Source organism: Pteropus vampyrus, unplaced genomic scaffold (genome assembly GCF_000151845.1).
Source record: "Pteropus vampyrus isolate Shadow unplaced genomic scaffold, Pvam_2.0 Scaffold86, whole genome shotgun sequence".
Classification (NCBI taxonomy): Eukaryota; Metazoa; Chordata; class Mammalia; order Chiroptera; family Pteropodidae; genus Pteropus; species Pteropus vampyrus.
The window spans coordinates 428673-440765 of record NW_011888867.1 but is presented as its reverse complement, the minus strand read 5'-3'; the positions used below and the strand labels follow the sequence as shown (position 1 = coordinate 440765).

The window sequence follows — 12093 nt, the reverse complement described above, 5'->3', positions numbered from 1 at the left end:
TTCCTGTGTGCATTGGTGATGTGAATTAACGTCGCTCGCTGTGAGCTGAGGCTGCATGTTCCCACGAGTGCCTTGACCTTTGCACGGAGGAAGTGCAACCTAGGTGATATCCTAGAGTAGTCCCAGGCACATACGGGGAGCCCAAGAGGTGTTTGTTGAACTAAGAAGAGGGACAGTGGCAGCCTGGTTGTGTCCTAGTGGGAGCAGAGTTGACATGGGGAGGGAGGACCAGCTGGTGGGCGTCCTGTGCAGGAGGCAGGAGCCTTGTTCTGAGAAACTCCGCAGGATGAAATGAGGGCAGGTTTAGACCCTTTTAATGTGGGACAATGAGTCAAAAGACAAAGGAGAAATTCAGATACAAGAGGATGACACAGGACAGTGACTCGGGCTCGGGGTGGAGTGGGGCATTTATGGAATACTCACTCCATGCCAGGCACAGGGCGAGGCTCAGTAAGTCTGTTGGGGCCTAGAGCCTTTTTCTTTTGTCCACCGATGTATCCCAAACACCTAGAGCAGTAGTTGGCTCACAGGGGTGCTTAATCAATATGGGCTGAACAACTAAATGACTGTTTTGGGTCTCAGGAGGGCCATACACCCAGTCTGCAGATGAATAATCTGAGTATTAGGGAGGTCAGGTCACGCGTTTGCTCGGTTGTGGGGCAGGGATTTGGAGTCAGGGCTGGGTGATTTCAGAGCTCAGGCTCTGATCCCCCAACTGCTAGGATTCTCAAGAAAGAATTCTTTCTCTGGCTGACAGGTTGGATTTCAGCCCGTCAAAGCTCTCTCCCTTCTGAGCGTGACTGCTTACAGGAAAATAAAGAATGCTTGATTCAGAAACAGTGGAGGGTCAGTGCTGAGAATCACAGTGGATACCCCAGCCATTCGCTCCTGTTTGGACCAGGGAATGGCCTTTAAAGAGCCAGGTTAGGAGGGGAATCAGTGCTGCCAGCTTGGTCTGACATCATGGTCATCCTTAGTCACAATAGGTGGGGAGGATGCTGGTTCTGGGGCTGTGGCTGGCACGTAGCTATGCCCTCCTAGGTCAGTACAGTGGGGCCTGAACCTCAGGCTGCTGCCTGGTGCCTTCTCCAGGGTGACGGCTGGATGGGTCTGGATGAATACAGTGTTCACAGGAACAGGTGCCTGTCCTCAGCCCCGACCTGGTTCCAGACTAGAATGCCCAGTGAGACTTAATGTGTTTGCATTCAGCTGCTCCGGGAGTTCAGGGCTGGGACCCCGACAGAGGGGACTTGTCAAGGCTCTGCTGGGGGCAGTGCAGCTAGGACTCTCCCGGGGGTGGGGGGGCCACTGGGCCAGAACACTTTGTCTACCAGTCCTTCACGTTCTCTTCCTGATGTGCCACCCCACTGGGATGGGTCCTTGTGGTCCCATCTGTTTACCAGAGTGTCTCCCAGATAGCACAGGAGCCCAGCAGACTGGTGGCTGGCTGGTGGCGGGCTGGTGGTTGAGGATCAAAGATGAAAATGCTTTTGGGGTTAGCCCTGCAGCCAGATGGCCTGGGTTCAAATCCCAGCTCTCCCTCTATTAACTATGTGACCTTGAGCAATTTTCTTGGCCTCTCTGTGCCTCCATTTCATAATCTGTAAAATGGGGATGACAGTAGTTCCTCTCTCAGAGGGTGTCGCAAAGATTAAAGTAATTATAGGAGCAAAGGGCTTGGAATAGCTTTGGGCACTTAGAAGCAATTAGTAAATGTTAGCTGTTATGATGCTGATTTTGGCACTCACTCCTTGGTGGCCTTAGGCAACCCAAGGAGCTGCTGCCTTTTTCTGCGCCCAGTGCCTGGGCCGTGGGCTCCACCCACTCAGTCCTGTTTGTCACGATGACTGGGCGATGACTGGGCCGGGTCCCTGGGAGAGGGGAGCCCTGGCAGCGTAAGGGCCTCCGACTCCCACTAGAAGCTCCTTTCTACCTTCTCCCTCCCTCTGTCCTGCTCACACATACTCTTTGCTGCCGTGCCCCGGCCTTGTGGAGATGAACGAGTCATGCTCGTGTTCATTGTTTCCAGGAGTATTAACTGATGGATGAGGCCCCCCGCACTCCATGTAAGTTCAGGGCCCCCCAGGAGTGTGACAGCCCCGCCCCCCAGAGTACCCCCCCAGAAGCACCACCTGCTGTTTCCTGTTGGTACCTGTTCAGCGCTCCTTCCCCTGCCAGACTGAGAGCTCTGAGGGGAAGGGACCGTTGAATGAGTATGGAGGGTCGAGCCATGAGCTAGGCTAGGCATGGGGACCCAGAGGGGAGCGGGGCACCGCCCCTGGCCTCAGAGAACTCACAGTCTGGCTGTTTATTCATGAACTCACACCCAGCTGCTGGGTGCCAGAAGTGGTGTTGGGTGCTGATGACAGAGAGGTACAGCATGTGGTCTCCACCTCTAAGAGGTCACAGTCTGCCCTGTCTCTCCCAACCCCCCTCCCTCTCGCCCCACCTTCTACATTCCAGGTGCTGGGCCAGGTGGCAGAGACACACAGAGAGGCGGGTGTCAGTCCAGTGGGGAGACCTGCAAAAACAGATAACTGTAGCAGGTTCTTTAGAGACCTGTAGCCTGGTACTTATCTGCCACGGAAACCAGTGGCCATGACTTTGGTCTTTGTGTCCCTGTGACTAATAAGAGTAACACTACCCCGTGTTAACAGGCCAGTATCTACTCTATATCCTCAGAGGACTTGACCAGCTGCCCTCGGGCCAGGGCTTCTCCACCTGGGCACTGTTGACACTTGAGCTGGATAACCCTCTATTACGAGGTGTCCTGTGCACCGCAGGGTGTTCAGCAGCATCCCTGGCCTCTACCCTCAGATGCCACTAGCATTCCCGACCCTTCCAGTTGTGACAACTAAAATGTCTCCAGACATTTCCAGATGTCCCTGGGGGACAAAACCATTCCCACCACCTTAGATGGATCTGTAAGACTAACTGCCTAAATAAAGGTGGAATAGAAAGTTTGAAATCCAGTGCTGCTTCCCCTCAAAAAAAAAAAAAATAAAATAAAATAAAAGAGAAAGCGCCTACACCTTCCCATATTCCTTGGGCGCGCACGTGATCTGGTTTGGCATAAAATGCAAACGTCTGTTGCGGGGCGGGTGGCCCTTGGAGGCTGGAGCGGTTGTGTGCCTCGGTCCAGGCCACACAGAGGCAGAGCCGCTGGCAGAATTGACCAGATCATCATCAGGTCTGCGGCCCCTTGCTCTGTGTGGCTATGATGCAGGGCGGGTCATCAGTGACCACGTGGAGTACACAGGACCAGCATCAGCCCTGGGAGAGTGGAGTCAGAGTGTTCAGCTGTCCGCCTAAATCTCAGTTAAACCCTGGTATTGTCCCTCGTGTCATAGCGCGTGTCCTGGTTTGTAAGGACTTGTGTGATCGTTTAGCGTCTGCCTCTTTGTGGGGACTGTGGCCTTCGGGAAGGTGGGGACCAAGGCTGTCTTGCTTATCAGCAAATCCCCAGACCTTGCATGGTGCCTGGCATACAGAGCTGCTCAATAAATATTTGTGGAATGATTAGGGGGTACTTTTGGATGGCAGAGGGTTCCAGAGAGGCTAAGAGTGGCTTTTCTGCCCTTCCCTCGATCTCCAGAATGAGGGCCTGGAGATGTCAGTTCTAACGCAGATGGTACGCGTATGGAAGACGTGACCTCCATCACACACTTCCTGGTTTGCACCTGATGTAGAAGGAGCTGGTGTCCTTGTCTTCTGACCAGGACCCTGGCCACAGGACAGACCTTGCATGAACTGGGCAAAGGCTCCGCCTTGGCGGGGAGCACAAGTATGTGTTCCATGTGTGTGTTCACCCCTCCGTCTGGTGCTGAGCACCTGTTAGGTGTGCTGGCTGCAAACAGGGAAGAGAGCCCTGGGTCCCTCCTGCCCAGGCCTGTTTTCTCTCCACAGGTCCCTTAGGATGCTCCTGGTGGTGTTGAGTGACAGCTCTGGGCGTGTGTGTGTGTGTGTGTGTGTGTGTGTGGGGAGGGGGGTCACTGTAAGTTTGCTGCTTAAAAAGGAGTTGTCCCTGAATTTAGCTGAATATATTTGAGTTCGAACAAGGAAGAGGAAGCATCCTGTTATCAGCAGCTCTCCCGGGCTGATCCTCCAGCCAGTGTGCCTTACATAAAGGGGTACCTCTGCGGCCGGCTCCAGGCCCCTCCTGCTTGGACACAGGGGCTTGGAATGGCTCCCTGGCACCATGCACTGAGCTCTGGTTGTCACTGCGTTTCGCACCATTTGAAGGAACTTGCTGTCTCTTTTTGGGGTCCTCCTCTTTCCTGACTCTGACGCTCTTCCCTGGAGTCTTGACTTTAAAAGTGGTGGGAGGCTGGTGGAGGCTTCGAGGAGCTTATGTAACTGAGTGTTAGCCTCAGGACCAGGCCAGACTGGTGGCTGCCCCGGGCATATCAGTGGGCACCCCTGATTATTGAGCAATTACTGGGTTCCAGGCTCCTAGTGAGGCACTTTTCGTGAATTATTATCTTATTTAATCCTTATAACAACTCGACGTGGTGGGGACTCTTATTCAGAATGGGAACCAACGATCAGAGCAGTGAAGTAACATCTTAGTGTCACAGTGAACACGTGGAGAGCCAGGCCCCAACCACCCGTGGGATGGCCCGCTTGCTCGTGGCGCTGGCGAGAAGACACTCGTTTCTGTATCTTCCCCACAGGTGCAGAGGACAGAGAGCAGCAGGAATGACACTCGTGTCTTTTTGGGGGAGAGGTTTGAATGTAAGTGCTGGCTGCTTGGAGAGTTCAGCTAGAGCTGTCCTGTGCTGTGTGGCTGAGGCCTCTGGTCTCTTGTGGCTCTGTTCAGGGTTTGCCTTTCAGAAGAACTCAGATGCTGCCTGGTCAGCGTGCTCTGCCTTGGTTGGGTGGGCTGAGCTGTTTTTAGCTCTGAGTTTTGCAAAGATTATTTCTTTCTGCCCAGAGGTCTCTTGTGGGACAAAGTGAAAGAGGCAAAGTGTGGGCCTAAAGAAAGAGATCAGAGCTGGACTGGACCCTTGTGGACTTTGAAAGGAAGGCCTCCTCTGCTCTCTGTGGCCCGCCAGCCTGCCCAGCCTTGACCCTGTGGCTCCTGTGCTCCGTTCTTGGACAGCTGGATATATGGTGGGCCCCTCACCTGCGTGCGTGGCCAAGACTGCTGTGTGTACCTCTTGCTAGAGCGGCTGAGTGTGGCACTCAGCTGGGCCTCTGCTGTCCTATCCCCTTTCCCGGCCACATGATTCTGATTCATTAGAGCAAGAATGTGGTCTTTTTGGGAGCAAGTTTTTAAAAATAGTCCAGTCCTGCCTCCAGCCCTGCCCCACCCTCTCCCTCCGACCACGCCCTGGCGTCAGCCCCAGACTTCTTCCCGTACTGGTTTTGGGGAGCCGCCTCTTGCCCAGCTCTGCAGTTGATCTGTTTGTGCAGTTCTCCTGGGAGGCGCTGTCCTGGCTCCAGGCTGATTTCAGATTGGGGGAGGCACAGTCCCAGGAGTGGGTGCCCTGTGGGCCTTGGTGGCCTTCTCCCCTCCTCTGATGGTGGTGTCGGGACTGGTGTGAGACCAGGCGGTTCCGTCATCGATTTAGCAGGTGTGCGTTGAGGCCAGGTGTTTGCCAGGCGCTGTTCCAGGGCTGTGGATAGAGCAACGAACAGAAACAATAATGCCCCTGCCTCTGGCCTAGTGGGAGGAGACTGAGAGAAACAACTGAAATTTACAGACGCCCGCAGGTGTTCAGGACTGTGAGGACAGGGAGCCTGGTCAGGGGACGGAGCGTGGCGGGTAGGTGTGTGCACTGTTTTAAAGAGGGTGGTCGGGAAGCCTCCCTGATTCGGAGACCTTGGAGCAGAGCTCTGGGGAGGTGAGGGAGCCACCATGTGTATGTTTGGGGGAAGAACGTTCCAGGCAGCGAGAACAGCAAGTGCAAAGGCCCTGCGGCTGGAGCCCGTGTGGGCTGTCTGCGGAGCCGCAGGGTGGCGGCTGTGACTGGGGGAGTGAAAGCTGTGGGAGGAGAGGTAGGATCTGAAGTCAGGGCGGTAGCGGCGGCGTGCGCCACGTAGGAGCTTGTAGGCCAAGGTGAGGACCCCGGCTTCCACTCTGAACGAGGTGGGAAAGCATTTAGGGTTTGAGCAGAGGGGGAACTTGGCTGCTGTGTGTGGGATGGGGGTGGGCGAAGGTGGAAACAGGGGACCAGTCGAGGGGCTATTTTAATGGTCCTAGTGAGAGATGATGGTGGTTTGGGCCAGGGTGGTATCAGGGGAGGTGGCGGGAAGTGGTCAGATTCTGGACATATTTGGAAGGTAGAGCCATCAAGGTGTGCTGATGGGTAGGACGTAGGCGTGAGAGAAAGAGGGAGTCAAGGGGGAGCCCGAGGTGTTTAGCCTGAGTACCTGGCAGGCCGAAGCTGCCATCAGGTGATCTGGAAGGCTGGGAGGAGCAGGGGTGGTGGTCAGGAGTTTGCATGGATGTGAAGTTCAACATGCCCAGTAGATCATGGGGGACGTGCTGAGCGGGCTTCCATCCAGGCAGAAGTCTGGAGTTCAAGGGAAAGTCAGACTGGAGGCATCACCGTGGAGATGGTCTTAAAAACCGTGAAATGGGAGAGGTCTCCCAGGGAGGTGAGGTGAGGTCGGAGTCCTGACTTTGGGGGCTGCCCAGCATTTGGATGTCCTGGAGACAGAGGAAAGTGTGGCACTGCCCGGGAAGGAGAGCCCGGAGAGCAGGTAAAGCAGGGAGCGGCCGAGAGGGACGTCGCTGAGGTGGGGCCAAGACATGTCCACTGGATTTGGCACTGTGGGGTCACGGGTGAGGGTCACTGGTGACTCCAGTGAGCCGGCTGGCAGTGTGGCGCCCTTCCCTGAAAAGCCCAGCTCCCTCCAGCCTCTCTGCCTTTGCCCGGGCCATTTCCGCAGCCTGGACTGTCCGTCTGCCCCTGCATCAGCTCTGTCAAATCGCGTGGAGTCAGACACACCTCCTCCTGGTCCTGGGTCATCTGCGCCTCAGCTGGCCCATCTGTGAAAAGGAGGGAACGCAGGCCACCTGTCAGGTTTGGCTCCCGCACAGATGCGCCGTGCTCTGGAATGGGTGTGCTAGAGCCACACCAGCACCAGGCTGCCTAAGAGGTGGCTTCAGATGGGGAAACTGAGGCTCGGTAAGGCCAAGGGGTGGCACGAAGTCAGTGCTGTCCCCTTCTAGCCTCCGGATGTGTGTGCTGTGGGGCCCCATCACATGGGGCACCCAGGATGTGGCTGAGGATCTGGGACCCTCCCGGAATGGGGGCAGGAGATGAGGTCAGGACAATTCAGCTCGCAGCAGGAAGTGCCTGTGGTTCCTGCCTGGGCTGGATAGCTGGGGACGAGGGGGTTAATGTGCATGGGGGCTGTGAGGAGGAGGGGGTCTGGGCACCAGTCTGGAAGCAGCACTCCCTCACGCTCACAGGGTCGTGCAGCTTCTCCAGGCTGGCTTTAGTTTCCCAGGCAACAGCCCGCAGGGATCCCTACTAGAGGGGTGCGGGGAGGGGGTTAGGCGGGCTCTTCTGTGCAGAGGCCTCCTCTTGGGGCTGCTCCCATCTGTTCTGCCTGGGGATCATTGATCAGGGGCACGCCTAGCCTAGTAAATCAGTGGAGGAGGGACGGTGGAGGTGTGGACAGCTACCCTGGCAGGGATAGAACCTCCGTAGTTTGGGCTTCAGCCACTGACCAAGCCTCGCCCCTGCAGCGGCCCAGAGGGTACTCCTCTCAGAGCGTCCCTCCCCCCTCCCGCCTCAGGAAGCCCATCGAGTGGCCTGGAGCCCAGCGGGCGAAGGCAGGACCTGGCCCTCTTGGCCCCTTGGCATTTGGAGGCTCCCACCGCAGGCTGGGGAGGGCCTGGAGGGTGCTCCGCCCACTCGCTCACACACCCCCCCCAGTGCTCGTTACCCCCATGAGAGGCAGGCCAAGGGTCTTGCCCTGGCTGTCCCCTCACAGGCCAGTGACACCTTGCTCAGTAAGTGCATGGCCCCGGGAACATCCCTCAGTCTCTCAGCTTCCTTTCCCTCATCTGTTATGGGAGTTAAATTAGACGAAAACTGGAAAACATTCAGCATTAAGGCCCGTGCACGGCAGTGGTCCGGAGTTGTCAGCTATTAACATTTCAAAGACAATCATTTCGTGATCTCAGGGGCGATGAGGGTCACGAAGTCAGGGCACCTGTCCTATTGGACGGTCAGCTGGGACTCAGTTGAGCCGTCTGCGGAATGGGACGACGCCGATGGTCCTCTGGGAAGGCAACTAACATTTACTAAGACCCAACCAGCCTTGTCAGATGTCATTTCATTTACATTTGCAACCAAGTGACCCATGAGGACGAGTGGCACAGACAGAGGGGATAGCTTCCTGAGATCTCACTGCCGGAGAGCAGCAGACTCAGCTTCTGAAGCTGGGTCTCTGGGACCGCAGCCTGGGCGCTTTCTGTGTGTCTCATCTCTCCCTTCCTGTGCTTGGAGTCTGGTCGTATTCCTCTCGCTGTAGTTCTTCTGGTGTTTCCTCAGATAAGCTGGTGACCCTTCCTCGAGTGAGGCCACCCGCCTTGGATGTGCTGGCATCTGCTGCTTCCCTAGCTTCTGGGACTGAGCTGTCGCCTGTCCGGACCCTTACCCACCCCCTCGTCCCCGACCGGGATTTCTCTCTCCAGAGGCCAGCCTTCCCTGTCCTCAAACTCCTGGCCTGAAGGCCTTACTGGGAGGAAGAAGATTGGGGTGAGTCAGTTGAGTGGGGGGTGGGAGATGGCTCAAGATGGGGTAAGTCTCATAGGCTTCCGAGGAGCCGTTTCCTCCTGGGCCTCTGGGTGATGGACCTTGAACTCTAGAGGGAAGAGGAACCAATAAGCACTTTAGTTGAATTGGACCCGGGAAGACACCTGCCCAGGTGAGCGGGGCTGCCGAGGGTGGAGGAAGGTGCTAATCGTGGCTGCTCGTGGGTGGTCCTGGTCACTGAGCTTGACCTGCTGGGGCACACCCTGCAGCCCGGAGCTGGGGGCTTCCTCCCTGGCTCCTGCGCATCTCACTCTGTCTGAATGTGGCTGGAAAACACAGCCCCCTGCTCACCGTGTAGCGAGAAAGAGCACCGTTCAGAGGGTCCGCCTGCCCGGCCAGTCTTGGCCATCATTTTTTAAAGAGGTGAACCCCCAAGAGAAGAAACTCTCCGCTACCACCGAGCATAGCACTGTGACTATCACAATAATAGCAATGGCCACGGTGTACGGAGAGCTTACAGGTCGCGTGGGACCTGTGTGCAGCAGGTACTAGCGAGAAAGGTGTTAACTACTTCCGGCCAGTGCAGACTGGGATTTTAACTCAGATCTAGCAGCAAACCCCATCCTCGTAACCAGTGCGGTGGTGTCTCTGCCTCTCTAGTGCACCGTGCCATGGGCGAGTCCCTCCCGCCTTTGGACTCTGTGCACACCTGTAAAGAGAGAGCAGCACCAGCTCGTAGCTGCTTTCCGGTTCTGACCTGCTGTGATGTTTTTGTGGCAGTCCTCTTCTTAAAAATGAGAATGCTTATTTTCATTTTTCCCTTATTATAACGCTCACTGCAGAATATCTGGGAAATTTGGAAAAATAGAAAGTAAACGGAAAGTCTGTAACGCTACCACCGAGCACAGCTCTGTGCCTATCTTAGCGAGTTTCCTTTCTGCCCTCTTCCTCTGTGCACTTTGAAAACCGAGTTGGCATCTCTCTGTCTGCTGGGCCCCTTTGAGTTTTCGGCCGGCTGCCTCTTTTGCTAGAGATAGTCATGGCTAGAAGGTTCTGGATCGCTTTTCAGAGAGAGAGTCATTTCAGGGGCATCATCAAACATTTCTTTTGGCTCGGGCTCCCACCTTGAAAGCTTCCAGAACGTGAATAGCTCAAGAGAGACGTTAAAAAGAAAGAAAAAAAAGAAATAGCCTCCTGTTCACTCAGCACTTTCACACCCATGATCTGACTCCTTCCGTGTAGCAGGCCTGTGAGATCTCTGAGCAGGTGCTGTCATGTGCACTTTACAGAGATGAAGCCCCAGGTACTGAGAGGCTGAGGAGAAGCCTGAGGTCATGCGGAGAGGACAAGGCAGAGCCCAGCCTGCAGGTGGATTCGGCTGCCCCAGGCTGCCGCCCCCGGCTGCTGCCCATTCGATGATCCCACATCCCCACAGCTGGAAGCCCTAGTCTCTCTGGGTCCCTCTGTGAGCCACCCCCAGTGTCTGTCATACTCTTGGGATATGGAATACAGACACAAAGCCTCATTTTCTGTCTCTCATTTTGGTGCCGACAGATTTAAGGACAGGCATCTTCGTGCTGTCCGAGCCTACATGGGGCTTTGTGGTTGACCTCAGGTGTGCTGCTGGGAGCCCCAGGGGGCAGGTAGTAGGACCCCCCCATTTTACAGATGAGGACATCGAGGCTCAGCTCATCTGCCATTGGGGCTGAGACTCCAGTCTAGGTCCCTGACCCCCCAAGGTGGAGCTGTGGTCATCACAGCCTGTGCCCCAAATATTAATGAAGGCCATAGATCAGTGTATCCCAGGGACCCTTCCAAGAGCTTTACATGTTTTTGCTGTTAGTTGCCTTAATAACCCTGCAAGTCTACAGCCATGCCACCCTGAACAAGCCCGATCCCATCTGATCTCGGAAGCTAAGCAGGGTCGGGCCTGTTTAATATTGGATGAGAGACCACCTAGGAAGACCAGGTGCTGTAGGCATAAAAAATAAAAAAATAAGGGATTGTAAGTTGACAAGGTCCTTGCAATCTGTGAGGTCAACCAACAGTTGCCTCGCCTAAAAAAAAATAACCCTGCGAGATTGGTACTTTAATCTCTATTTTGCAGGTAAGTAAACTGAAGCCCAGAGTTAAGTGACTCATCCTAAGTGTCTTAACTACTGCGTGGTGGGAACCAGGTGGTATCAGGTAGCCTGAACTCTTTTGTAACTGTCGTGCTTTAAGGGTCTCTAGGGATGGAAGCGGGCTGCTCTGAGCCATCCCTACTCTCTTGCCCACCACCTTGTGAGACTAAGGACATGCGTGTGCACAGTTGGAGGCCCCAGGCCTGTGGGCGTGCCTGGGGCTTGTGGGTCTGTGCCCTTGCCCGGGGACCTCCTCCTCGGGAGGAGGGACCCGCAGGAGGACTGCTGTGCAGCTGCTGTTTGGTCTTTCAGTGTGCAAAGGGATTTGCAGACATGTCAGTTTGTTTTCCTAAACTCTTTGCTGAAGATAAAATTTTCATTCTGGGAGTTTTCCACATGGGGCTAAAAGACACAGTCACTCAGTGGAGAGCAATTGGCATTCAATCAAAATTGACCAGATCTGTTTCTAGGAATGTGCCCTCGGGTTCACGGATGCTTTCGCTCAAGGCCGTGTGTATGAAGGATGTTAGTTTCTGCATTGTTTATGATACCAAAAGCCTAGAAATAACCTCAGTGTTCATTAGTAGGGATTGTGGTACATTGGTCAGTTATGGTACGTTAAAAAAGTGCTCCGCAGCCATTAAAGAAAATGAGACTGATTTCTCTGTACTATTCCGAAATGATGTTCGAGATCCTTAAGCTGAAAACGTGGTTGCAGCACAGCAGGTGGGGTGTGCTTCCTCCTGTACAGAATGAGTCGATCTGTCCAGGTATGCATGTGGGTACACATGTGGGGTAGTTCTGGAGGATTCACAGGGAACGAGAACAGTGGCCACTTCCGGGGGATTAGAGAGACTGGGGTGGGAGGGAGACTTGTTTTCATTGTACATCCTTTGCATTGTTTGGGTTTTGAGAGGCACTAGAGCATGGCGGTTACTTAAGGAACTCGGACTCTGGGGCCATGGCCTTGGTTCAAACCTTGGCTCTGCCACTTACCAGCTGTGCCGTCTTGGGGAACTTACTTAACTACTCTGGGCCACATGTTCTTATTTATAAATTGGATTCATATATGTTAACATTATTTGTAAAGCGCTTGGAATGATGTCTGAGATAGAGTAGGCACTACGTGAATGTTTGCTGTCATGAATTGCCGTTTACATATATTCCGTTTTTATTTAGGAAGTCAGGTCATAGAAGTGCAGGCTTTAGGAGTAGAAGGGAAAGCAGGTACACAGGGACCTTGTGTCAGGGGC

At 54.7% G+C, this 12093-nt stretch overlaps 1 protein-coding gene and 1 pseudogene across 1 annotated transcript in view; both read left to right on the top strand.

Moving 5' to 3' along the window:
• The window catches only part of ARHGEF10L (Rho guanine nucleotide exchange factor 10 like), a 134342-nt gene that overhangs the window by 18178 nt on the left and 104071 nt on the right, over window positions 1-12093 (top strand). The window lies entirely within an intron of this gene.
• LOC111742122 lies at window positions 10581-10698 on the top strand (annotated as a pseudogene).